Raw genomic sequence first — 27,490 nt, 5'->3', positions numbered from 1 at the left:
AGCAGTGGGAACAATGGTACCTCTCACCGGCCTGTTTACACACCACAGTAAATCCATATGAGCAGACAAATGTCTCGCACACGTCCCAGGGGCCAGACACAAACACACATGTTGCAGTTTCAACTCTTTCATATTCGGCCCATTGGCCACAAACCCTTAAAACAGAGAGAGATACAGGTGGAAGCAATAATTCATACACCTTTCCACCTTCCTCTTCATATGAGCAAACCTCTTTATATCTTTAATATCTTTCCCCATTTTGTCCTCCACTTTTAAACTACATCTGTCTAATTCCCAGATGATGTTTGTATTTGTCTGTTTAACTATGTCAACACTCCACAGGTGGCTGTAGTCACGCTGGGGACACACACACACAAATCGGTCTATCCTTCTAGCCATCGTGTACAGCTGTTAGTGTGATTATGTGATTATGTGGGTGTATCTTTTATTCAGCTGGTCTCAGGGGCTGTGGAGCCCCTGAGACCAGCTGAGTGTGCTCACAACAAAATCATTCCTATCATGGAGACAGACTAAAACCGCAGGGACAAGCAGACACATAGTTAACAAAGATGAAGTCATTCTGTTTAACTGAGCAGTTGGGGAATAATACTGGGTGGCCAAAACATGAAATAAAAATCAGAGGCTGAGACATGAGACGACGAGGAGGAAGATGAAATTACACCAAGAGAAGAAGGGGATGGTAAAAGAGAGGCTCCACAGAATCTGTTAAATCATTTTAAAAAATAACAAAAGCACAATTTAGAAAGCTGGAAAAAAATAATATGATTGAAATGCTGTGAAATGAATGATGAAGAATATGGAACCAAGTCAAACCATCATCCCCCTGAGGCTCATTCTCTGTGCCGCTGAGTCAGTACGAATGTGAGTGCCCCCTTTGGGAAACTGGAGCAACAGCTACTTCAGCTCAGAGGAAGTTGGGAGTGAGGCTACAGGCTGAGAACAAAGCAGTGATGTCAGAAAATTTCAGCTTCTGGGAAAGCAGCAACTTTTGGCATTCCCTGGAATTTTTCTTCACATCCTGGAATTTACACATCCTGGGAAAAAAAATCAGCTCTTTTATATTTGACCCAGAGCTGTTCCTAGCTGAAAAAAATCCAAATGTAATTACTTACACACCAAAATACACTGAGGGAATCATTGTTTTAATATAAAGGATTTAATCTGGCTGTAGGTATTTCAAAATAATCAAGATGGACAAAGATCTAATTGAATTTGATGGACAAAAATAACCCAATGGCACATCAGTGGTTTCAGTTTAGGGTGCCATACTAATCCTAATTTACACACACAGATAAAGTAATAACTGCTTAACAGCAGAGACATGGTGGAATGAAACTGGAGGGGTGGAAATCAAGAGGGATCGGGGAAGATAACTAAAGTAATGGGCTGAGAAAAGGAGACGGTTTTGATGGCTTTGCAGGGAAACCCAAAATGGACCAAGGCAGACTAAAGAATTCCCAAATCCACATTCCCAGGGCCAAAAGGCACACACCTATAGTGCTCCTGAGCTTATCTGTACATCCTGCACTGGTGAGTACCTGAGTCAAACACTAGCTCTTGTTGGATCAACATCTACTATCCTTTCTCTCACTCCAATTAACAACTCTGCTTTCTTTAAACTGCCAGTCTGTCTCTGATGAAGTCAGTGGGTGAGCAGGCTAATCGGTCACTAGGTTGAGTATGTTAGCGGCAGCAAGCAAGCCTGGTGTCTATAAAGGCGATTGCAGGGATGATGTGGACCCCCTGGAGGGCTAGATGTCATGAATAAACCACATGAAATCAAACGCCCCTGCTGGGTCAAAGATGACGGACGACATTCTTATTGTTATCGTCTTCTCTAACCAGACGGTGAAAGTGAGGCAGGATGATGTCCAGCAGATGAAACGGCCTAAGTTCTACCAAGCCAGTGACATCGCTGATCACACGTTCCTCAACGAAGCCGCGTCTCGGAAAACCTTCACCGCCACTATGTCAGCGCAAGGATCTACATAAGCAAGCTTCACAGCACTGAGTAATCCACAGCACCATTAAAAAGCAGTCAAACCATAGAAAAAAAAGCAGTATAGGAACAGAAAAGCCTTTTGTAACTTAGAGAATTTTATTACTTTTGGTTTTCAATGTGTTATTCAATATGTTTCCCATCAATCATAATCAATCATAAAGATTATTCACTGCGCAGAGAATTAATCACGCCATGTGGTTGATGCATACCCCCCCCTCTTTTCTGTTCTTTTGCCATAATGGTTATGCAAGCTTAAAATGATTTAAGATTATTCATACAACTGATGATTTATTTGATGACAAACTATAATTTATCACATTTAACATTAAATCTACATGTGTAGCTTTGTACTACTTCTTCAGTTAGTAAAAGTCTGAAACCTTCCAGAATGCCTAGAAGGGGTAACACCATGTAATCCTCAAGTTAATAAATTGTAACCTTGTAATTAATCAAACTTCATTAACAAACCGTGAAATTGTATCTTATAATCTTTGTTTATCTTTAGTAAAAATGACAGCTTGTGATGACAATGCAAAACAATTTTTACATTATGTGTTAGTTATTATTGGTTATAATTCCGATCAGTCGTTAGCCCGTCCTGTTTATTTGTGGTGCAGTGCTCCATAAATCTGTGTGGATTTGAGGATAAGGGCCAAAAGGCATATTTATGCTTTACAAAGTCCTTAATAAGCTCAACTTCAGATGTAACTTCATTAAAAAAAGATTCAAACAATATTCATGTATGCTTTACAAATAATTTATTATTCATTTGATATTTGTTATAATAGTTTTTTCATGTTTACAACCAAATAATAACCAATTAGTAAACACGATTGTTTGTGATGTATTATTTGTGAACTATAAAATCCTCCTCCTACTAATAAGAATAATAATGATTTAATTTAAGAATTGTAAGACGTGACAACTTCTTTTCCCCCCATAAACTAGCTGATGCCCATCTGCATCTGCCTCGCAAGTTTCAGTATACATTATTTTCATGTTTATTCAATTCAATTTTATTTATACAGCGCCAAATCAGAACAACAGTTGCCTCAAGGCGCTTTATATTGTAAGGTAGACCCTACAATAATACATACTGAGAAAAACCCAACAATCATATGACCCCCTATGAGCAAGCACTTTGGCGACAGTGGGAAGGAAAAACTCTCTTTTAACAGGAAGAAACCTCCGGCAGAACCAGACTCAGGGAGGGGCGGGGCCATTTGCTGCGACTGGTTGGGGTGAGAGAAGGAAGACAGGATAAAGACATGCTGTAGAAGAGAGCCAGAGATTATTAACAAGTATGATTCAATGCAGAGAGGTCTATTAACACATAGTGAGTGAGAAAGGTGACTGGAAAGGAAAAACGTTTATGTTTATCCCAGTAAAGCTTAAAAAAATAAAAAAATTCAAATTTTTTGTAAATGGGTTGTTTATTGAACCCATTGACGAAACAAACAAACAAAAAAAAGCATTAAATACTAGCTTCCATATATGATTATTAATTTGTGTCATATTTGCTACATCTGGCATTTCATTTGCAATGTACTGCTTAAAAATAAATTGTGCAATTATGATGATACATTGATAATTTAGAATTATCAAAAGTATACAAAAACCTCATGTATCATATCTGATACATGAGGTTTTACATACAGGAGGTTGAATTACACTAAAAATGTAACATTTATTTTTTAACACAGTACAGGAAATAGCATCAACATGTAAAGGTGCCACAAAGTTGAAAAACTTTCCATCATGTTTTAACATCATTGACCGAGCATCCTTAAACCTTTAAACCCACGTCTGGACATGCACACGCCTCTTCTGTGTGACAGTCAATCCATATAAATGGCTTTCTATCTATGGAGCTAAACTGGCCCAGATATACAAGGCGGAGCAGAAACGTGCAAGTGGCCTGTCGTTACGCAGTTGTATGTTTTAAGACGGCAGTTGCTGGAGGTGTGTAATCAGTGTGCCGTGTGATGATTTGTTAGGGGAGTAGAAAAAGGTTTTGCGGCATCGGGACAGCTGTCTGTGTTGTTCACAGTGCTGACGGAGGGAAATCAGCAGCAATTACTCTCCTCTCTCACACTCACTCTGTTTGTCTGCCCCCTTTCATGTCCTGTCATCGCAGAGCGCGAGCACCAGTCTATGCTGATCACGTAAGGATAACACGCGTGTTCCTGTTTCCGACTTTGAGCTCCCTGCAAAATCATGTACACCGTGTAATCACACCGTTCTTTTGATCTCTGGTCCTTTCCTATCAGTGGGGAATCTGGTGCAGGCAGGACTGAAAACACTAAGGTTATCCAGTACTTTGCCAGTTTTGGAGCGTCCGGGAGCAAAGCCTCAGACTCCAAGGCTCAAATAATGGGCATTTGAATGTTGCTGCTTCCAGGGCTCAGTGGAGGACCAGATCATACAGGCCAACCCAGTGTTGGAGGCATTTGGTAAACCCATCAGGAACAACAACTCCTTGCACTTTGCAGGGATCAGATTTTAAATAATCAGATAAACTATTAATGTCTCGCATGAAATGAAATAGAAAAATTGTTTCCGAATATGTGCGTCTGTTTTCCTTCTAAGGAAAGTTCATCCTCATCCACAGCTAAGCCGGCTGGCGCTGACACTGAGACCTGTGAGTGGATGTTACTCTTGCATTACTTCTGATCAGGCTTGTCAGTGTCAGGGGGCCTTGTTAAAAATAACACGCCTTGCTTTTTATGTGCCGTCGTCCGTGACATGAAGATGTCACGCCGTGACAAAACATCAAGTGAGAAATGAAAATAATTTGGATAAATGGGCCCTTATGAATTGCGTTTGTCTTGGTGCTAGATCTGCTCGAAAAATCAAGACTGATTTCCCAGCAGGCTGCCGAGAGAGGATCTCACATATTCTACCAGCTCCTCTCTGGAACGAAACCAGAGCTCAGAGGTAAAGCAGATAAATCTGCAGTGGATAGAATTAAAATGACTGAATGTGAAACGACAGACTGGGGAAAAAAACATGTTTTAATAATGTCATATGCTGCATGCTAATATGCAAGAAAATGAATAAATAACAATTTAAAATTCAACGTTTTAAAAACTAAAACACTTGTAGCGGTTTTAAAAGCAAAGGCTTGGTTTGTGTGGATATATGCAGTTTCACTCTTAGGAGATTATTAATCCTATTAGGCCAAGATCCAGCAATTCATTCTTGTCCTCTGTAGTAGACATGAGTCTACATGACTTCTACATGACATCAATCATCATTAATTCCTGCTGTACTGTCAAGAGGAGATCCTGGGCTTTCTATTGATGCCACATTTGTGGAGGTTTCAAAATGACGGGCAGTGCAGCTTCCACATTTTACAGCAGCAAGGGAAGTTAAGTGATACAGTGTTTGCAAATATTATGTTTCTATTGCTAAAAATCTAATTGTTTCTTCTACATGTGACTCCAAACATCATCCATCCATCCATCTTCATCCGCTTTGTCCGGGGCCGGGTCGCGGGGGCAGCAGCCTAAGCAAAGAGGCCCAGACCTCCCTCTCCCCAGCCACCTCCTCCAGCTTATCCGGGGGAATACCAAGGCATTCCCAGGCCAGCCGAGAGATATAATCTCTCCAGCGTGTCCTGGGTCTGCCCCGGGGCCTCCTCCCGGTGGGACATGCCTGGAACACCTCACCCAGGAGGCGCCCAGGGGGCATCCTTGTCAGATGCCCGAACCACCTCAGCTGGCTCCTTTCGATGTGGAGCAGCAGCTGCTCTACTCTGAGCCCCTCCCGGATGGCCGAACTTCTCACCCTATCTCTAAGGGAGAGGCCAGCCACCCTTCGGAGGAAGCTCATTTCTGCCGCTTGTATCCTTGATCTCGTTCTTTCGGTCACTACCCACAGCTCGTGGCCATAGGTGAGGGTAGGGACGTAGATCGACCGGTAAATTGAGAGCTTCGCTTTTACACTCAGCTCCCTCTTCACCACGACGGACCGGTGCAGCGTCCGCATTACTGCAGCTGCAGCCCCAATCCGTCTGTCGATCTCCGGCTCCCTTCTCCCATCACTCGCGAACAAGACCCCGAGATACTTGAACTCCTCCACTTGGGGCAGGAACTCATCCCCGACCCGGAGTGGGCACTCCACCCTTTTCCGGCTGAGAACCATGGCCTCAGATTTGGAGGTGCTGATCCTCATTCCCGCTGCTTCACACTCGGCTGCGAACCGTTCCAGTGCGAGCTGGAGGCCCTCACCCGATGAAGCCAACAGAACCACATCATCTGAGGCCACCAAAGCGAAAGCCCTCCGCCACTTGGCTGCGCCTAGAAATCCTGTCCATAAAAATTATGAACAGAACCGGAGACAAAGGGCAGCCCTGGCGGAGCCCATCACCCACCGGGAACGAGTCCGACTTATTGCCGGCAATGCGAACCAAGCTCTTGCAACGGTTGTATAGGGATCGAATGGCCCGTAGCAATGGGCCAGACACCCCATATTCCCGCAACACCTCCCACAGGACACCCCGAGGGACACGGTCGAATGCCTTATCCAAGTCCACAAAACACATGTAGACTGGTTGGGCAAACTCCCATGCACCCTCAAGTATCCTGGAGAGGATAAAGAGCTGGTCCAGTGTTCCGCGACCAGGACGAAAACCGCATTGTTCCTCCTGTATCCGAGGTTCGACTAACGGACGAACTCTCCTTTCCAGCACCCTGGCATAGACTTTCCCAGGGAGGCTGAGGAGTGCGATCCCCCTGTAGTTGGAACACACCCTCCGGTCCCCTTTCTTAAAGATGGGGACCACCACCCCGGTCTGCCAGTCCACAGGTACTGCCCCTGATCTCCACGCAACATTGCAGAGGCGTGTCAACCAGGACAGCCCTACAACGTCCAGAGCCTTCAGGAACTCGGGGCGGACCTCATCAACACCAGGGGCTCTGCCACCAAGGAGTTGTTTAACTGCCTCAGTGACCTCGCCCCCGGAAATTGGCGGGTCATTCCCCTCATCCCCAGACTCTGCTTCCTCCTCGGAAGACGTGTCAGTGGGATTAAGGAGGTCCTCGAAGTATTCCTTCCACCGCCTGACAATTTTCTCAGTCGACGTCAGCAGCGCTCCGCCAGCACTATACACAGTGCAGGTAGAGCACCGCTTTCCCCTCCTGAGACGTCTGACGGTTTGCCAGAATCTCTTCGAGGCAGTCCGAAAGTCTTTTTCCATGGCCTCTCCGAACTCCTCCCACACCCGAGTTTTTGCTTCAGCCGCTGCCCGAGCCGCATTCCGCTTGGCCTGTCGATACCTGTCGGCTGCCTCCGGAGTCCCACAGGCTAACCAAGCCCGATAGGACTCCTTCTTCAGCCTGGTGGCTCCCTTCACCTCTGGTGTCCACCATTTGGTTCGGGGATTACCACCACGGCAGGCACCAACCACCTTGCGGCCGCAGCTCAATGCAGCAGCTTCGGCAATGGAGACGGTGAACATGGTCCATTCGGACTCAATGTCCCCAGTCTCCCTCGGAATGCTGTTGAAGCTCTGCCGGAGGTGTGCGTTGAAGATCTCGCGGACTGGGGCCTCTGCTAGACGTTCCCAGCACACCCTCACTACGCGTTTAGGTGCACCAGGTCTGTCCAGCGTCTTCCCCCGCCACCTGATCCAACTCACCACCAGGTGGTGATCAGTTGACAGCTCAGCCCCTCTCTTTACCCGAGTGTCCAGAACATATGGTCGCAGATCTGCTGATACGATTACAAAATCGATCATCGACCTACGGCCTAGAGCGTCCTGGTGCCACGTGCACTTATGGACACTCTTATGTTCGAACAGGGTGTTCGTTATGGCCAAACTGTGATTAGCACAGAAGTCCAATAACAGAGCACCGCTCGGGTTCAGATCAGGGAGGCCGTTCCTCCCAATCACGCCCCTCCAGGTCTCGCTGTCGTTACCCACGTGAGCATTGAAGTCTCCCAGCAGGACAACAGAGTCTCCAGGTGGAGCACCCTCCAGCACCCCCCCCCCAGGGACTCTAAGAAGGCTGGGTACTCTGAACTGCCACTCGGCGCATAAGCGCAGATGACAGTCAGGACCCGTTCCCGACCCTAAGGCGCAGGGAACAAACCCTCTCGTCCACCGGGAAAAACCCCAACGTACCGGCAGCAAGCCGAGGGGATATTAGGATACCCACCCCAGCCCGCTGCCTCTCACCAGGGGCAACTCCAGACTGAGACAGAGTCCAGCCCCTCTCCAGGAGACTGGTTCCAGAGCCCAAGCCATGTGTAGAGGTGAGCCCGACTATATCTAGCCGGTACCTCTCAACCTCACGCACTAACTCAGGCTCCTTCCCCACCAGAGAGGTGACATTCCATGTCCCTATTGCCAGTCTTGGCAGCCGGGGGTCAGTCCGCCAGGGCCTCCGCTCCTGGCCGCCACCCGGCACACAATGCACCCGACCCCTATGGCGCCTCCTGCGGGTGGTGGGCATGCGGGAGGATGGGCCCATGTCTCCTCTTCGGGCTGTGCCCGGCCGGGCCCCATGGACTAAGGCCCGGCCACCAGACGCTCGCCCTTGGGCACCCTCCCCGGGCCTGGCTCCAGGGCGAGGCCCCGGTGACCCTATCCCGGGCAGGGTAAACTGTTCCCTCGGTGTCCTTTTCATAAGGGTCTTATGAATCGCTCTTTGTCTGGTCCCTCACCCAGGGCCAATTTGCCATGGGAGACCCTACCAGGGGGCAAAAGCCCCCAGACAACATAGCCCCTGGGATCCCTGTGACACACAAACCCCTCCACCACGATAAGGTAGCGATTCAAGGAGGAGCTCCAAACATCAATTTCAGAAATATACAGAAATTATAACGCTTTCAAAACAAAGCTTTTAATCTGTGTTCTTTAAGTGTTCTTTCACTGTTTTCTCTGTGTGATTGTAGGGTCTTTACCTTACAACATAAAGCAAATTCAGGCACCTGTTGCTGTGATTTGGTTCCATATAAATAAAGTTTAATTGAACAGTGGACAGCAGGACTTACTAACTCCCATTGCAATATGTCCGTGCTTCAGAAGGCAGAGGTTTGAATGAGGAACAAAGGGTTTTAGTCAGAGCTGTAGAAGGGGAGTCAGACTTCTTGCTGTCAGGGGATGAGGCGGAGGAGGGCCAGACATTAGAGCGGGAAGGTGAAAGCTCAGAGGACGACATACCAGCTTTCAAGGAGCCTGCGCAGGGACAAACTGACAACGCTCGCCACTCATTATAGATAAAAAGCATCGTGTAAGATAGGGCTCTGACGTTTTTTCACATTGCAATGTGTAGAAGTGGAACACACACACACACATACAATAAAATAAAAGTTTGGTTTCTTAAACTATTTGCTTTGCTGATTTATATAATTAATATATTTCCCAAAGGTGCACTAAACTCCAGCTCTTCTTTCCATATCAGTTCTGTTTCAAACCTCCTAAAATTGGGTTTAAAAAAAGTTTACAATATGAAAAATTAAAAGTGGGACATTGTTGCCCACAACCACCAAAACTGGAGGCTCTTTGATTACATCAAACAGTTAATAAGCAACCAGGTTTTTTGGGGGGAAAATGAGTCACAGCACATAAAACTACAAGAAGGTGCTGCTATCTGAAGGCATCTTTAAAACTGAAAGCATTTTTTAGCATGTGTATGTTCACAGTATGACTCGGACATCCTCCATCCAGACCCAAGTCAAGTACCCTAGCTTACACAATATAATGGATTCCTGGTGTCACGTTTTTGTCCCTGCGCAGGCTTCTCAAAAGCTGGTATGTCCTTCTCTGAGCTCACACCTTCCTGCTCTGATGTTTGGCCCTCCTCCACCCCATCCCCTGACAGCAATAAGTCTGACTCACCTTCCACAACTCTGAGTAAAATCTTTCCGCCTCACTCAGCCTTCTGTCACATCCACGGTGAGGTGACATAACAGCACAGCTTTAGGTGCCTGTTAGCTGCTGAATGCAGTTTGACCAAAAAGCTTGACTAAGAGAAGTTCTTTTTAAACAGGGTTTTTGTGTTGAAATGTGTTTCTTTCATTTTTAATTTCCACAGTTTTAATGCTCATAAAATAAAAAGGAATGTTACCAGAAAAAAAATGAAAATATTATTACGTTAAATCATTTTGGGATATCATGAAGGACAGACTATCCCTGGGTCTCAGAGATATGTTCTTGTGGCTACTCTGTTTTCCCAAGGGGTCATGGTGGTGAATTTATCCACATGTTTGAGTTGACAAATTTTGCACCAGTTGCCCTTGTGACACAACATACATTTATCCAGGCGTAAGACCAGCAAAAAGAATACACTATCTTGTGATTTGTTCCTCTTCTTGGTCTCAAACCAGGGGTCTTTTGTGTGTTAGTCAAATGTGTTAGTCATTACACTGTGGAGCCACCAAATCTATTTTAATAGGATCAGTTTTTTAAGCTTTCTAGAGTCCCAGTTTTGAAAAAGTGCCACCTGAATTACTGATTCCCAAAACAAAAACTTGCAGGAGATACCAGTGCAGCTGTAAGGTAGCAAGTGGAGAGTTCGAGGTGTAGCTCAGCTAATTCAATGGAATAAATTTTAAATGAATTTTAAATGCATTTACTTCAATAAGTTGTAACTTTAGTAAATGAAAAGTAGTCAGCAAGCGAGTAGACTGCTGACTCAGTAACGTAACATGGTTGGAGTAATGTTAATTATGTTAGCTTTAAGACTCAGGGAGTTAAAAGAAAATAGCGAAACCCACCAAAAGCAGTAGATTAAAGGTTGAAACTAAAAGTAAAGCAATACACGATTGAATAATTAAATGTGAAGGGAAACAGCGAAGAATGCGTATCAATATGTAAAACCGCTACAAAGCTCTGGATAAACAGATCCAAATAGTGGCTTAACACAAATTTAATATGTCTGAAAAATACTAAAATACAAGTATAGTTCAGCAGTTCAGATGGATGTAGCCAATGTCACACCATCTGTTGATTTGTGGACTCGTATTTTACATTTTGAACCAGTAACTTTACTTGGAACCAGAAGTCACCATGTTTGGCCAAGTGGGTCTAGCGCTATCTAGCTAGCAAACCTCATGAAAAGGCAAAACCACTGTTTGTAGCTTTTACTTATTAAAAGACTGAAAAATTGCAGTTTCATTCACCAAACCTGGAGGACAAATGTCTGAGGGGCAGTTACAACAGGGTATTTACTTATCAGTTAAGAAAAAGCAGCTAGTCTTGGCTACCTGCATCCAATGCTCATGCTAACAGAACCCCAAAGTGGACTTGTGTGGCTGGCTGAAACTGAACCAAGCAAATGTATAAACCTTACTAAACTATGGACCCATTTATTTAACTATCGTGTAATTGCATTAAAAACTCAAAAAGGCAAATAAAGCACCAGTTAGTGGTCTAATTTATCTGTCACGAAGGACTGCAGACAGCTAGTAGCTAGCCTCCTTGTTTTTATATACCTGCTGATCAAAGTAACCGCACCCCTAATGTTAAACTTTAAAGGATTTTTTTGTAGCAGGCCATAAACAGTTTTATTTCTATTTTTTTGCTACAGTTAAACGTATTTGGGTGTGCTGATGAGTTTAAGTTTGTTTTTTGAGTCTAAAGGACATACTTTAAGAAATCAATATTTTATCAAATCTTGTAGTGTAGTAACTGTGGTGTCTCTTTTCATTATAACAAAAAGGTAAAGTATCATTACCTTACCCGAAACAGTGTGGGTGTGTCAGGGAGTCACTCTGGTGGACAACGTGGACGGCGGCGAGGAGCTGCTGCTCACTGATGTGCGCTCACTCCTGTGCTCACACTGAAAGCTTTTATCTTTCATTCAGAGTTTGTATATAACATTTGATTATGGAAACGTACTGGACTGTTGATGGTGCTGTTGCCTCTTTTTGTACAGCTTTATTGTGATACTTTGTTCCCAGTACGCTCTGTTCTCTCTGCTTGTGTGTCCACAGGAGGCCTTCGGTGTCCCGGGCTTCACTCCTGAGGAGAAGATGACCGTGTACAAACTGACCGGAAGAGTAATGCACTTTGGAAACATGAAGTTCAAACAGAAACCCAGAGAGGAGCAGGCTGATGTGTTTACCTCCCTCTCTCAAGTTTACCCCAGTTCTTCTCTTTTTAGCTCTCTCCTTCTCCTAAAACATGCCCTTCCATTTTGACATACAACCAAATATTTTTTCATCCACTGCATATTGTTTTTTTTTTTTTTGCTTCCATTAATCACAGTCTTGGCAGCAACCTATTTTTCAGCTGTGTAATTAGATCCTTGTCCTCTCTCTCCTCTAAACTGGCTGACAAAGTTGCCCACCTCATGGCCATCAACTCCGGGGAGCTGCAGAAGGGCATAACACGCCCCCGCGTCAAGGTTGGCAATGAGTTTGTGACCAAAGCTATGAGATCACTTCAGTACTAAAGGTCCTTGTGATTACTTATTTAACAAAGGTGCCGATGGACTCATTCACATTTTAAAGATCATCCAATTTTCAAGTCAGAACCAAGACCAGTGTGTGTACTCCATCGATGCTCTGGCAAAAGCCACCTATGACCGCATGTTCAAGTGGATGGTGACCCGCATTAATAAGACACTGGACACCGAGATGCAGCGGCAGTTCTTCACAGGAGTGCTGGACGATGCTGGGTTTAAAATCTTTGAGGTAAGCTTTAAGCAGAGTGGTCTCGATCAGAAGCTACAATATGCTACTTCCTCTTGTCAGCTCGCAGGGTCATGCTCTGTGCTTTGTCTCCAGTTCAACAGCTTTGAGCAGCTGTGCATCATCTTCACCAACAAGAAGCTGCAGCAGTTCTTTAACCACCACATGGAGCAGGAAGAGTACAAGTAGGAGGGTCTTTGTGGACTTTGGCCTGGACCTGTTGCAGAGGGTAACGCAAACATACTCTCAGAAACGCTGTGTGCACTCACGGGGCATTATTTCCACCTTAATGTATTTTATCCCCCCCTCCAGCCTATTGGGATTTTATCCGTCTTGGAGGAGCAGTGTGCGTTTCCAAAAGCAACAGATGCAACTTTCACAGCAGCTCTGTATGAAAACCACCTGGGCAAGTCCTCCAGCTTCCTCAAGCCAGAAGGGGGGAAGAAATTGGCCAAGGCCCACTGATGCACTATGGCGGCACTGCAAGTACTTCTTAAGAGATTACTGGCTGGTAAATACACGAATGGCTCCAAACATGTGTATGTGATGGAATAAAGTTATTTCAAAATGCTTCTGTCAATGAAATCAATGCTAATGTGTGACTTTAAGCTGTTTTTACTAGGGGTGCAACGATACACAAAATTCACGGTTTGGTTCGATACTTTAGTGTCACGGTTCGATATTTTTTCGATACAAAAAAAATGTTCATGCCTTTTTAATTTGTCATTTATTAAAATTATAAATATATATTTTAACTCAAAAGTACAGTTTTTAAATTTAACCCTAACCCTTGTGCATGTTTTTTATTTTGACAGCGAATGCGCACCTGCGGACCACTTATGTGCAGCCCTGGTTATTTAGCTCGTCATATCGCAGCCACAGAAATTATTTTGTCCATGAAACCATAAAGCTGCACTTTCTTTTTGCCTTATAGTCTGATTTGTCATAACTTTTCTGTTTTGTGGTAAGCTTTTCTTTGGCTGTCACTTCTTCACCCTGACCTGTCTTATTTGGCTCAGCAGAACTAAAATAATATAAACTATATATCATATATCCTGCTGCTTTTACACACGCACTCACATAAGCTCAGCGATTCTCTGCGCGATCAACCTCTCACATGTTTAAGCTGCGGGAGATTTCACTTGTCATGTTTGTGTAGTAAGCTACCAATTAATAAGACGATGTCAGAGGAATTGGTGCACAAATTATCATCACTCACAGATCAGTGCTGTCGCTCTCTATACACAGTTCGCGCGATTGCAAAGTGAAAGCAAAAAACAAGAGCAAATTCAAACGCGATTTCAATATGTCACATATTGACAGTGGCTCACCGATGCCAATGACATAATTACCCAGCTACATTTCTGAAAGAATGCAAAAGCATTGACATATATTTTTTGCTTCCTACGATAGGCCGACGGGCAGGGCAGAGATAGATTTTGGTAGCCCGACTGGAAAAATCGCTAGCCCCAGGACGTTGGGCTAGCGATATTGCAAGCCCTGTATCTGATTGAGGAATTACTCATCTTTGGAAAAGAGAGTTTATTACAGAGAAATGGCTCATTCCAAAATAAAAGCTATACTATACGCTTCTTCTGGGCTATATTCTCAGCAGCATATTAAACATATCAGGTCCCCATAAGGAGACTCATGTGCTAACGGCTGTCTAAATGACTCGGGTAAAGTTTGTAGCATGCGTGCTTATTGTTTTTGTCTGCTTCCACTTGTCTTTGCACTAGGATGCTGTCGGAGTAAATGTGCAGTCATATTCGTTGTGTTCCCACTAGTGCTTTCAGGTTAATCTCGTTCAAATGACCTTAACGCCACAACACGGCAAATCTCCGTTAACGAGCTACCCCTGATCGCCCCGTGCATGGGGCTAGACTGCCAACACGTTAACGAGCTAACTGCGCTAACACACTAGCTCCCACCCATGTAATTGAGCATTGCGTGGCACATCCAACATACTGTTTTACTTTAGTCCATGACTCGCTTACCTTCAGGGTCATACGTCACATGAAAACCAAAATAATTCCAAACGCCAGATCTGAATGAGGGTGGGGAGGTTCAATTTGCCATGTTGCAAGGAGAGCTTAACTTCTGTCTCGCTAGCTTGCCCTGCGCTCTTCCTCCTGACTATGCTGTCTGTGTTGAGCGCTCAGTGGATCTGCGCTCGACAGTGCAGCCTAGGCGGAGTAGTCAAACGCAGATTCACTGAGCGCTCAACACAGACAGCATCGTCAGAAGGAAAGTTGATAAAATAAATTACAAATTTTGTATTGTTCGATACATATGCGTACCGAACCGAAAGCACTGTATCGAACGGTTCAATATCGATACGAATATCGTTGCACCCCTAGTTTTTACCTCTCATAGGTGGGCTACAATATGACAGCGTGGCTGGATAAGAACAAAGACCCCCTGAGTGAGACAGAGGTGGGACTCTTCCAGAAGTCGTCAATGCCCTTGCTGGCCCCTCTCTTCAAAGAAAAGGACACTTCCGGAGGATCCAAGAAACAGAAAAAAGGGTCTTCCTTCCAAACAGTCTCCAAATTCTACAGAGCAACTCACACAGCCACAGGAACAAATACACATCTGCAGATACTGCACGATACCCATAAAGTAACAGAGGGTAAAAAAGGACTTAAGGACAATACAAAACGTAAAATTCAAGAAATAAGAACAATGCAAATGTCATAGATTGCTCATAGTCTACCTTTAACTACTTATGAACAACATAAGTTGTTTCTTGTAAAACAAAGGGGGGCTCTGTTATGGAGCGGCTGTGTGCAGACAGGAATCGTGGACCCAAAAGTGCAGACACTGAGAGGCACCAAGTAAACTCAAAAAACAGCTTTAATGCTGAACTAAAAAAGAAACCAGAACTGAGACTTTAAACATAAACTCAGGCACGCAGACAAAACACACAGCAAAATAAACGGTAGATCGCAACACAGAAACACAGGGCTTAAATACACAGAGGGAGCAATCAGGGAATGGGTAACAGGAGGGAAACACAGCTGGGCCAAATCAGGCCTATCGAGACAAGGGGAAGCGAAACCAGATACATTAACCTCAGACAAGGACCTTCAAAATAAAACAGGAAACATGACACAGACTGAACTAAAGACGCAGACTCGCACGCACTGCAACAAAGGGAACAGAGACGTGGGACCAGGGCAGACACAGACACTGACTGGACACGGGGATATAGCAACTAAGGATACACAGAGACGCGAACTAGACAAGGGAATACAGCTGACAGGGGAGACAGAGCAACTAGAGAAGACAGAGACATAAACTATAAGACAGAACTCAAAGAAACCAAAGACTAGAAATTATAAATAATATAATAAACTCAAAAACCCTGGGTCAACGACCCAGGCATCCTAACAGGCCCAGCAAAAAAAGTTTGGGAACCACTGTCATAGACATTGGTGAATAATTTTAGTTTCCAAATCTGATCTTGGTATTCGTGATTTCATTCTTTATTGTTTGTGTTTCAAAGGTGTGACAGACAGTCTTCTCATCCTGCACCAGCATGCCTGTAGTGGGGTGTTAGAGGGAAAGGATTTCCTAACCCAGAGTTCAAACCAAGGTCTAACTACATCTGTATTTATCCCAATCATTCTAGTGTATATACACATACACAATGTAACTAGAGTTTAGTTAGTTCGATCCCAACAGAGCACTTCAATCTTGGACTCTTTACCTTAAAATAAGATAAGATAAGATAACTCTTTATTGTCATTGCACAGTCATACATAGTACAGTAGTACAATGAAATTGGAAAACTGTCCTAACTCCGAACTGTAGTAAAGGGACCTCTGACTAATACGGCGGGGTCCCTGTCGGCTCGTAGCCGAAAAATAGCTTTACTTTGTTGTGTGGGTCAACTTTTTTTGACAGAGACAGAGAGAGGCGTTGAAAGGCTGCTCCAACGGAACTTATTGTTTTCGGAGGAAAACACGAACACGGTGTACAGTCGAGTCTTAATAGCTTACTTAAAACTGGGCTCGTCAGGCACTCTTCTTGGCTGAAGTGGTTATTATTACATTTACATGCTTCCAGCTGCCGTTTTTCCTCGACGACAACTCGTACCTTTCCACTCCCCTTTTTCTCCCTCCTTGCGCTCACAGACCCATAACGTGTATGGCAGTCCATTCTCCCTGCAACACGGACTACACTGCCCATGATGCTACATTGTTTAGAGCTATGCTTGTAGCATTCTGCCTGTTAGCTTAGCACAACAACAACAAAAAAAGGCGCTCTCTCACCCAGGAAACACACAGTCGCAGAGAGAGAGAGCGTCACCCTGTAACCATGGCAACCGTAACGCTGCCGCCTGGAACAACAGCACGTAGCTGTCAAACAAAACCCAAACAGTCCTGACCCGCGACAAAATGAAACAGGAAAGTACCGCAGTGTAATCCATTTATTTCAACAAAGTAACTGTATTCTGAATACCACCTTTTTAAACGGTAACTGTAACGGAATACAGTTACTCATATTTTGTATTTTAAATACGTAACGGCGGTACATGTATTCCGTTACTCCCCAACACTGACGATATGACACATCACAACGCAACAAACAACACAACACAGTATATTAACTTAGTATAAAAAAGAAGAATAAGTGTATGTGTATTGCACACTGTTATTATTGCACATTATTATTGCACCTTGTTATAAATATAAATATTATTATTGTTATTATTTTAAACATTGTTACCTCCCCCCTAAAAAAGTCCAGGGAGGTAGCCAGTCAGGTCAGCTATTCGCATTGATCAGGGCTAAATACACAGAGTCCTCAAGTCCTCAAGTCATGCGCGGCTCAGCTGGCTGGAGTGTTCACACACATCTTCAACCTTTCCCTCTCTCTATCTGTAGTCCCAGCCTGCTTCAAAATGGCCACCATCGTCCCTGTACCCAAATCCTCCACCATCTCCTCATTGAACGACTGGCGACCTGTAGCCCTGACCCCCATCGTGAGCAAATGCTTCGAGAAGCTGGTCAGGGACTTCATCCGCTCTGCACTACCCGACTCACTGGACCCTCTACAGTTTGCATACCGCCACAACAGGTCCACTGATGATGCCATAGCCCTGACACTACACACTGCCCTGTCACACCTGGAGAAGAGAGACACGTATGTGAGAATGCTGTTTGTAGATTATGTAACGGAGCGAAGGTGATTTTATTTCCACAGTGTCGTTTTTTTTTAAAGGAAGGAAACCTTCCTCCAAACGGACAGAGCAGTGGAGCCGCCAAGGGAAAGCACACGATTAAAAAAAACTGTATAATTAAAATATAATTTATATTTAAATAGTTAAAAATGCAAAATGAATTAAAACAACCTTGGCCAAGGGGTAACACAATAAAAAGCAATAAAACACAACATTAAAAGTCCAGTGGCATCCGCCACGATATAAAAGTCACAAAGAACTAAAAAAGTCCAGCGAAGTGATGTAAAAGGGAAACCCAGCGGAGTCCTCGCCTTCCTCCCCGCATTCCGCGTCCTGGTACGCTGAAGAAAGGGAGGGAGCGGCAGTCACTATTCTTTTCGGCAATTTTCATTCAATAAAAGGGGCTAAGTCGAAGACTTACCCCGGGTGGGCAGAGCTCTCAACTCCGCCCGCCGCTTCTTTAAAACTGCAAATCGGCACCAGCTGTCTCGCCGCCTCTGCTCTCCCGCAGTGCACAAGCTGGGCTCTCGTTACTACTGCCGTCCGCCTGTTCGCTCCGCGTCGCTGGTGCTGTCCGTCCTCCTCGAACGCCAAGCTCCAACCCTCTTATGTGTCACTCAGCACTCTGTAAATTACACTGCCTTTCCTCTCAGGTGTGTCCAATTAGTAAAAATGGGGAAAGGCGGAGTCTCTCCAGGACAATTTGACGGTATAACCAAAACATGCAATCTAAATAAAACACTGCACAAAATATAACCAGTACATGCAATATAAAAATATAAATAAGTACACTTCACATTAAAATACAGCACAGCAAAACAACATCCGTCCTTCCCTGGATGACATCTACAGCTCAGCATTCAATACCATCGTTCCCTCGAAGCTGGACAGGAAACTGCAGGATCTAGGACTGAGCAGCTCCCTCTGCAGCTGGATCCTTAGCTTCCTGTCTGACAGACGCCAAGTTGTCAGACTGGGCAGCATCACCTCATCCCCCGTCACACTGAACACTGGTGCTCCACAGGGGTGTGTACTGAGCCCTCTCCTGTACTCACTCTACACCTACGACTGCACAGCCACTAACAACTCCAACATCATTGTGAAATTTGCGGACGACACTACAGTGGTGGGTCTTATCACCAACGGTGATGAGACGGCCTACAGGGAGGAGGTCAGCGCCCTGACCCACTGGTGTCAAGACAACCATCTCACCCTCAACGTCGCAAAGACAAAGGAGTTGATAGTGGACTTCCGGAGGTGCAGAGAAGTACACACCCCCATCACCATCTGCGGCGCTGCTGTGGAGAGAGTGAGCAGCTTCCGGTTCCTTGGCGTACACCTGGCTGAGGATCTTACGTGGTCAGTACACACAAACAAAACAGTGAAGAAGGCGCAGCAGCGCCTCTTCTTTCTCAGGAGACTGAAAAGATTCGGCATGAGCCCCCGCATCCTCAGGACCTTCTATCACTGTGCCATTGAGAGCATCCTCACTGGATGCATCACCACCTGGTATGGCAACAGCACCGCCTACAACCGCAAAGCTCTCCAGCGAGTAGTGCGGTGCTCTGAACGGATAATTGGAGGTGAGCTTCCCTCCCTCCAAGACATCTACAGGAAGCGCTGCCTGAGGAAAGCGGGGAGGATCATCAAGGACTCCAGTCACCCCAGCCATAAACTGTTCAGACTACTTCCATCAGGAAGGAGGTTCTGCAGCATCCGGTCCCGTACCAGCAGACTGAGAGACAGCTTTTTCCATCAGGCCATCAGACTGCTGAACACGTCATAGACACCTCAGCTTCACTACTGGAACTTCAACATTATGCACTCCATACTGTACAGTAATGCCACTGTTTTGCACATGTCTCAACTCTGTATATTTTTATATATTTTATTTATTGTTTACTCTATTTAATCTGTAAAATATGTGTATACACACACACACACACACACACACACACACACACACACACACACACACAGAAAAACATTTAGTATACACATCCAGAAAATTTTTTTTGCATATACTATTATATATTGTACATATATTTATTAGTTTCAGATTTAGCCATTCGTATATTTGCCTGTTTATGTTATTGTATTTTGCACAACTCTGTTGCTTGTGAAGCTCGCACACAAGAATTTCACTCACATGTACTGTGCCAATGGACCTGCACATGTGATGTGACAATAAAAGTGATTTGATTTGATTTGATTTATTGCCCTGTTGTAAAAGCTGTCCTTGAGTCTGTTTGTTCGGGACCTCAGCAGCCTGAACCTCCTGCCAGACAGCAGCAGCTTAAACACCCCGTGTCCTGGGTGTGTGCAGTCCCGTAGGATGCTGCGTGCCCTCTTGAGACAGCGAGTGCTGTACAGGTCCTTCAGGGAGGGAAGAGGATGTCCAATGATTTTTTGGGCCATATTGATGACCCTCTGGAGTGCCTTTCTGTGTGCTGTGGTGCAGCTGGAGAACCACACACCGATGCAATATGTCAGCACACTTTCAATGGAGCAGCGGTAGAAGACGGTCAGCAGCTCCTTCTTCAGGTCCATTTTTCTGAGGATTCTCAGAAAGTGGAGACGCTGTTGGGCCTTCTTTAAGACCGCAGAGGTGTTAGAGCTCCATTGGAGGTATATAAAGCGCCTTGCGGTGAAAGTTGTTGTGATTTAGCACTATATGAATAAAATAAAGCAATCATTTGAGTGTGATCATATTTTTTGTTACTCTTTTCCCTCTCTGGTCTTCTCTGTACTATGTCCAGGTACTATATCCTCAACACCCACATCATCCTCAAGGGACTTGCTGACAACAAGAAGGCCTCTGAGCTCATCCTAAATTCCATCGGCCTAGATAACATGGAGCCACTCCAAGGTACACCACTATTACAAAGACCCAGAAGAATGAATGCTACAATATTCCTTCGCTTCAATAAAATCATACATTGTCTAAATTTTCTTATGATTTAAATCTTCAAAAAGTACAAGTGATGATTATGACTGTTAAATACTATCTACTATTGGCATCTGGTACAGATATAGTATAGTATATAATATTGTAGTACTAGTATAATACTGTCTGTAATATGTTCAAAGCTGTTTATCTAAAGACTGACCATAGGTCTTCTTTTTTTCTATCATTTCCTTTTTTCTTTGTCTTTCTTTTTTCCATCTTTTGCTTGTCCGTGTTTTCCTCCCATCCTGCCAGGATTCTTTTTCCATGCGGGCATCCTGGCAAAGCTGGAGGACATGCGTGATGAGCGGCTGGCAACGATCATAACCATGCTGCAGGCTCAGCTTAGAGGATTTCTGATGAGGATTGAGTTTAAGAAGATGCTGACCCTCAGTGTGTGGATCTGTTTGTATATGCATGCATGCACAGTACTGTAGCCGTTTTGGTTGTTCTTTCTGCATTTATGTGGCGCGTGTTATGTAGAATTGCACTGATGGGTATCCAGCACAATGTGAGGAAGTTCCTGCAGTTACGCTGCTGGGGTTAGTGGAAACTCTACACTAAGGTCAAATTTTGAAATTACTCCTCTTGACAAATGATTAATTATCATCATCATATTTTCATCATCATATTTCTTGCTTTGTGCCGACAGGTGAAGCCCCTGCTGATGGTCAGATGTCAGGAAGAGACCTTCAAAGCTAAGGAGGAGCTGAGGGTGGCAGTGGAGAAGGTGAAGGGACTGGAGAGCTAGATTAAAGATCTGGAAAGAAAGCTTGTCACTCTGTCACAAGAGAAGAATGACCTTGCCCTGTCATTGGCTGCAGTAAGTAGATCATTATGTCTACACACAGCACTGCTTAGCAGATGTTTCTGTGCATTTATGCTATATTTAGAGTCCTGCAAATTAAATTCCTGTAGTATATTGGAAATCTTTTTTCTGCAAAGTAGCACAGTAAAACAACCAATACAATAAAAGGCTGATGCCTTTGTTGTTTCTTTAGTGTAAAGGATGCTTATGAGCCAATGTTTGTGCTTCCCATGTGTTACCGTTACATCAGGATAATACATATTATACATCTTTAAATCGCTTTGTTTCTCTTGTGCCTTTGTCTCTCTGCAGGAGCAGGACACAGTGGGTGATGCAGAGGAGCGCTGCACACGGCTGATGCACCAGAAGGTCCAGCTGGAGGAGACTGTGCAGGTAATTTGCAATACAGGATCTGTACTGTGTTACAGACGTCTTTAGCATCTACCAGTAGAGCTCAGTGGAGGCCATTTGGTATAATCTGCAGTAATACAGCAGCAAACAGGATAAAGGGAATTTTTTTTGTCAGTAATAATAACTTGGATCGCCAGTATATGTGAATATAAATGGAGTAAAATTTAATGTTGGGATAACTAGCAAAATGGCCTTGTGTATGTTTAGCACATACACAAGGTCGAATACTCATTAAATGAGGTCATTATTATTTAGAGCTTTTCATTTCTTGGAATCCACAAAAAGTCTTTTTTTTTCTTTTTCTTTTTCTTTTTCTTTTTTACAAACAATTGTGAGTTTAGGATCTAAATGAGCGCCTGGAGGAAGAAGAAGGCAACACAGCGTCTCTTCACAACCAGAGAAGGCAGCTGGAGGGGAAACTGCATAAGCTGAGGAGAGACCTGGACTCCCTGGAGTCTACACTGGCCAAGACTGAGAAGGAGAAACAGGTTAAGGGCACAGGGAACAGGAGTGTAGCAGCTGATGAGATGTAGCTCATTTGCATTTTCTGTGCCTGCAGACATTTGGACAAATAACCACAAAACCAGGAGATTTGATGCAGAATTTGAAGGTTATGACTAAATGCTGGTGACCTGTCCAGAGTGTACCCTGCCACTTGACGAATGGGAACTGGCATATGAAAAGTGAGAGAGGGGACAAGAGTGCTCTCTCTCACACACACACACACACACACACACACACACACACACACACACACACACACACACACACACACACACACATGCAGATTTACATTTATTTCCTGGACACTTGCACTTGATAAACAAAACTTTCTTCCTTGAAAGCCTAACCTAAAAGTAAACTAAAATTTGTCTTCATCTCAAAATTTAAAGCCCGACATTATAGATACATGCTTTTTGTCTCATCATATTGACCTCATCTGTAAGTATAACATAGAAGAAGATAAAGGTTTACACCATTTCTACATATATTTGTGTATGTTCCTGTTATCTACAAACTGTCAGTGGAAATGGACCCTCTTTCATGTTCTGCTGTGTCCATTTGTTGTGTGTTTAAAGGAGAGACTTTGAAATTATCAACACGAACTAGAAGGAGGAGGATGAGCAAGCTCTCAGCACCACGCTCACCCAGAAACTCAAAGAACACCAGGTTGGTGAAACTACAATAGCTTTTTATTTTCACTATATTCTTAATAAGGGTTATTTGAAACTGTTCCTTCTTCTGTCAGGGCTAACAGGGTGTCAGAAGCACCGTACAAGATGCACACTTTAGCAGTTGTAGATGCTATTTATGCAAAACCTGAACTACAATTGTAAATTATTTTTAGCAGCACAGATGGCTGTACTAGTTGGTCTACTGTTTATACAGAAAGTTCCAACACTCTGAGTCTGGTGGTCATCTGACCTCTCTGACGGCATCATCATGAAGCTTAAATTTCTATTCATCCATTAAATGTCTTACCAACAGTTGGAGGATTGTTCATTTTCTTTTGGCTGCTCCCGTTAGGGTGAGCCACACATCATCTGCCTCCATCTCACCCCATCCCTAGCATCCTCATCTGTTACGCATATCCACTATCTGTCCTCTGCACATGTCCAAACCTTCTTCTAAACCTCAACCGGAGGAGTCAACCGGAGCCGTCTCTCTGATGTATCCTGTCCATCCTGGTCACTCCCAAAAGAATCATAGCATCTTCACGCTACAGGATGAATTCTAATAAATACACTGATAAAAGTGAACTTTTATTGGAAGTGAAGAGAAAAAAAGATTAAAGCTTGGTGAAAGCAAATGAAAGCTAACCGGACGGCTAAAATGACAATGATGGGAGCAAAGAAGCATTGCAATGTGAAAATTTGGAAATAGGAAAGTGAGAAGCAAAAGAGGATAAAGAGCAGTGATGATTAATAGTCTGGCTTTAAAGACGCAAGGTTTTTGCTGTGAGTGCTTATGCACACGTTGATTCGTTTTCTATCCTCTTTCAGGGACGCATCGAGGAGCTGGAGGAGGAGCTGGAAGCTGAACGAGCCATGAGAGCCAAGGCACACGGACAGCTTGTATCACAGCTTTACCTAGCAGTTTCATCTTTGAGAGTCTATTTCAGTCCAAACGTGATACATACCTGACCACTACGCATATGAATTCAAGTAAAAAATACGCAGACATGTGACATTATGCTACAGCTAGAGAGTCAAGTTGTTTTCCTGTTAGGTAGAGAAGCAGAGAGCAGAGCTGTCACTAGATCTGGTGGACCTCAGTGACAGACCGGAAGAAGCGGGAGATCTCAGCGGGAGATCTCAGCTTTCAAGCTGCTCAGAAAGCAAAGCTAGATCTTTAGACTATTGTGTGCTTAACTCTTTCAAAATAAAACAGCCACAAACATAGACGCTCAGCCACTCTTATAGATGAACTCTGAGGCCCACAAAGTGGAGGACAGCGTGTCGGAGGCAAACACTCGCCTGGCTGAGATGGAGCACACTCAGACAGAGCTCAGTGCTGGCAAAATCCATCTGACTGGTGAGAATGCGAATGCATGCGTTACTGTTCCTTGTTGAGCTGGATGCATCATGCATTTGCCTCTCCACCTCTCCATCCAGACTACCTATCCACAGGCTCATAACTCAGCCTGGTGAATGCCCTGCATGATCTCTTGCAGTTAAAGGAGCAGCTGGATGAGGAGTTAGAATCCCGTGGGGAGATCCAGCGTCTTGTGTCCAAGCTCACTGCTGACGTCACCACATGGAGGAGCAAGTATGAGACGCCATACGCCGCACCAAGGAGCTGGAGGAGACCAAGTAGGTTCAAAAGAATTTTAAAAAAAGAGTCTTATGAATCATGACAGTGATAAAATTTTAATTTAAATTCCACTCTGGTTCTTTCCTCCCACTCTCTCCCAGGCGCAAACTTGCAGTGCATCTCCAGGAGGCTGAGGAGGCAGCAGAGGCGGCTCAGGCCAGAGCTGCCAGCCTGGAAAAGGTCAAGCAGAGGTTGCAGGGAGAGATGGAGGACTTCACTATAGACCTAGAGAAGGTACACATGCACAAAAACAAAATCTCAATGTGTACAGGACACAGAAGCACCAGAGGCTATTACACGGCAGAGGTCATGCACATGAGGTTAGTTGCTAACAAACAAATCCAGCAGAGAGCAGTCAAGAGGCAAAATTCCAATAAACAAGCAAAGTGTTTTCAACAGCACTGGAAACAAGAGCAATGCTGGAACGTCTGATTATTCAAAGCTATTACTTAGAAACTTAGTTACCCAACTAATTTCTGATCCAGTTATCCTCACCTTTTGTGTGGATAATGCACTTCTTTATTATATTAATGCTTTCTGTAATGATATATCAGCAACAATTAATAATAATAATGAATCTAACTAACTGAGTTTGCTATGTCTGCCTTTGTGTAAGCAGTCCAATGCGGCAGCTCTGGATAAGAAGCCGGGAGTTTTCGATAAGATGGCAGCCGAGTGGAGCCAGAAGGATGAGGAGCTGCAACTGGAACTGGAGAACAGCCAGATGGAGAGCCGCTCCTACATGATGGAGATCTACATGCTGGAGACGGAAAGCCAGGATCACTTGATGACTGTCTGCAAGGAGAACAAAACCCTCTCAGGTGCTTTCTAACTTGTCCATTACAGCTGATCATAATTTGCAAGCATTTGAAGAAAGGAAAATATGATTCTCAGTGATTAACTGTTGTGTTTTTATTTCTGTGCCATTTCGTTTCAGAGGAGATCAAGGAGTTGACTGTCAGCTTGGGGAAGGAGGCCGCAGCGTCCACAAGCCAAGAAGAACGTGGAGGTGGAGAAAGAGGAGCTGCAGATGACTCTGGAGGAGGCTGAAGCTTCACTGGAAGTTGAGGATGTGCCTTATTTTCCCAGTGTTTTAAAAAATATTATGATGTTATTTAGAAAGGTTTAAGATTTGACATGTGACATGAGTGAAAGAAAGCAGACACAGTGTGTGTGTGTGTTTCCAGGTGGAAGAAGGTTGGTGCTGGAGCTGGCAGCTAATTTGTGTGTTTCTGTAAGAATAGCAGGCCAACAGCAGCCTGTTTAAATACATGAAGACCATCCATGACCTGGACGATGCTGAGGAACGGGCTGAAATGGCAGAGATGACCCTGACAGGAAGTGGTGAACAAGGTCTTAAACTATCAAAAGTCTTTAACATCACTGATAGTCATAATCAGTGTAGTCTTAGGAAATAGCCTGCATGCTGTTGATGTTTTTGCTGATGTGCTGTAAATGTACTGTATGTGTTTTTGTGGAACATCGGGTTTGGGGCTTTGGTTGTTGCTCTTAAAGTTTTGCAAAACTTTTAGATCCTGTATTGTCGATTAACATAGCAGAAAAATGTTTGAAATGTTTTTCTGTACATGTGGAATGTGATTTATATCATCTCAGCGTTGGTGCATAAGCCCTCTAGGAAGGAGTGGCTAAAGCTGTGGTCTCACGTCAAGGATAGAGTCCACCCTCGCGTGTGAGTGTGTGTGACCTGCTGCAAAGTTCAATAAGCTGCAATGAAGCAACTTCTTGAGCACATTATTACTCTAGTAGCAGAAAATTTGTATCTTATTGTATTAATTTATTTTTTCCTTGTAGGTGATTCAGATTTGGTCGACTTTCCTTTAAAGTGGTAGCGTTTAAAGTGTCTACAAAAGATTCTGACAAATGGCTCCTTCACGTCCTGAAATGTTACATGAAATGTGTAATTCAGTTCAATTTCATTTCTAAATCTGGACTACTTTGAAGTTCAAGTTCGTGGCATTGTATTAACACACAGTGCCAAAAAATTCTCCTTTTATAGGTGCTCACACTTGCCGATGATCAGTTAATGAAGTGCATTTGATTTTCAGCACCTGGCTGCCATGTCATGTGGAAAAAGTAAGGGTGTAAGTATTGCTTTTGTACTGTCAGGATAACTTTGATATTATGGCTCTTGGCATTACCCCCCTCCCCAAAAAAAGAAAAGAAAAAAAGCATATTCTGACTGAGGCAGTTGGAAAGGGGAACCCACATCACATATGAGCAACATGGGGTACTATAAAAAACAAAGCCACATGTGGTTGTGCAATGGAAAGCTAAAAATTATTTTTCACCTACACGGGCAGGGCTCGAGTCCCACATGAAGTCAGCACTGACATGTACAGAGCATGCACACATCCCCATGCTCTTTTAGTAGGAAGGGCATTAAACTGAGATGGGAGGCAGGTCTATTTTTTAGATGCGATGTTATGTTACAGCACACTGCTCTCACTCGGGCGTTCTGGTCTGTGGGTCAAAGGTTTCTGCTTAGCAGGAGTCATTCTTTCACATACATATTATAGTAATATTACAGTGTGGCATAGAGGATGTCTGAAATTATGTGGTAACACCTAAAAGTATAAAATTCCGATGCTTAAAAACAAATAAAATAAAAACTGGATTTTACCTGACTTCTATTGCTCC

At 44.1% G+C, this 27,490-nt stretch overlaps 1 pseudogene; it reads left to right on the top strand.

Annotated features, from left to right (window-relative positions):
* Positions 1 to 1,824: 1,824 nt before the first annotated feature.
* Positions 1,825 to 26,236, top strand: LOC146671243 (myosin-16-like; annotated as a pseudogene).
* Positions 26,237 to 27,490: the final 1,254 nt, after the last annotated feature.

The sequence above is a fragment of the Rhamphochromis longiceps genome, linkage group LG4 (assembly GCF_057381845.1).
Source record: "Rhamphochromis longiceps isolate RC_006_pf linkage group LG4, R_longiceps_female_GT1.1, whole genome shotgun sequence".
NCBI lineage: Eukaryota > Metazoa > Chordata > Actinopteri > Cichliformes > Cichlidae > Rhamphochromis > Rhamphochromis longiceps.
Note: the sequence above shows the minus strand (reverse complement) of the source record. Positions and strands in the feature narration are given on the sequence as shown.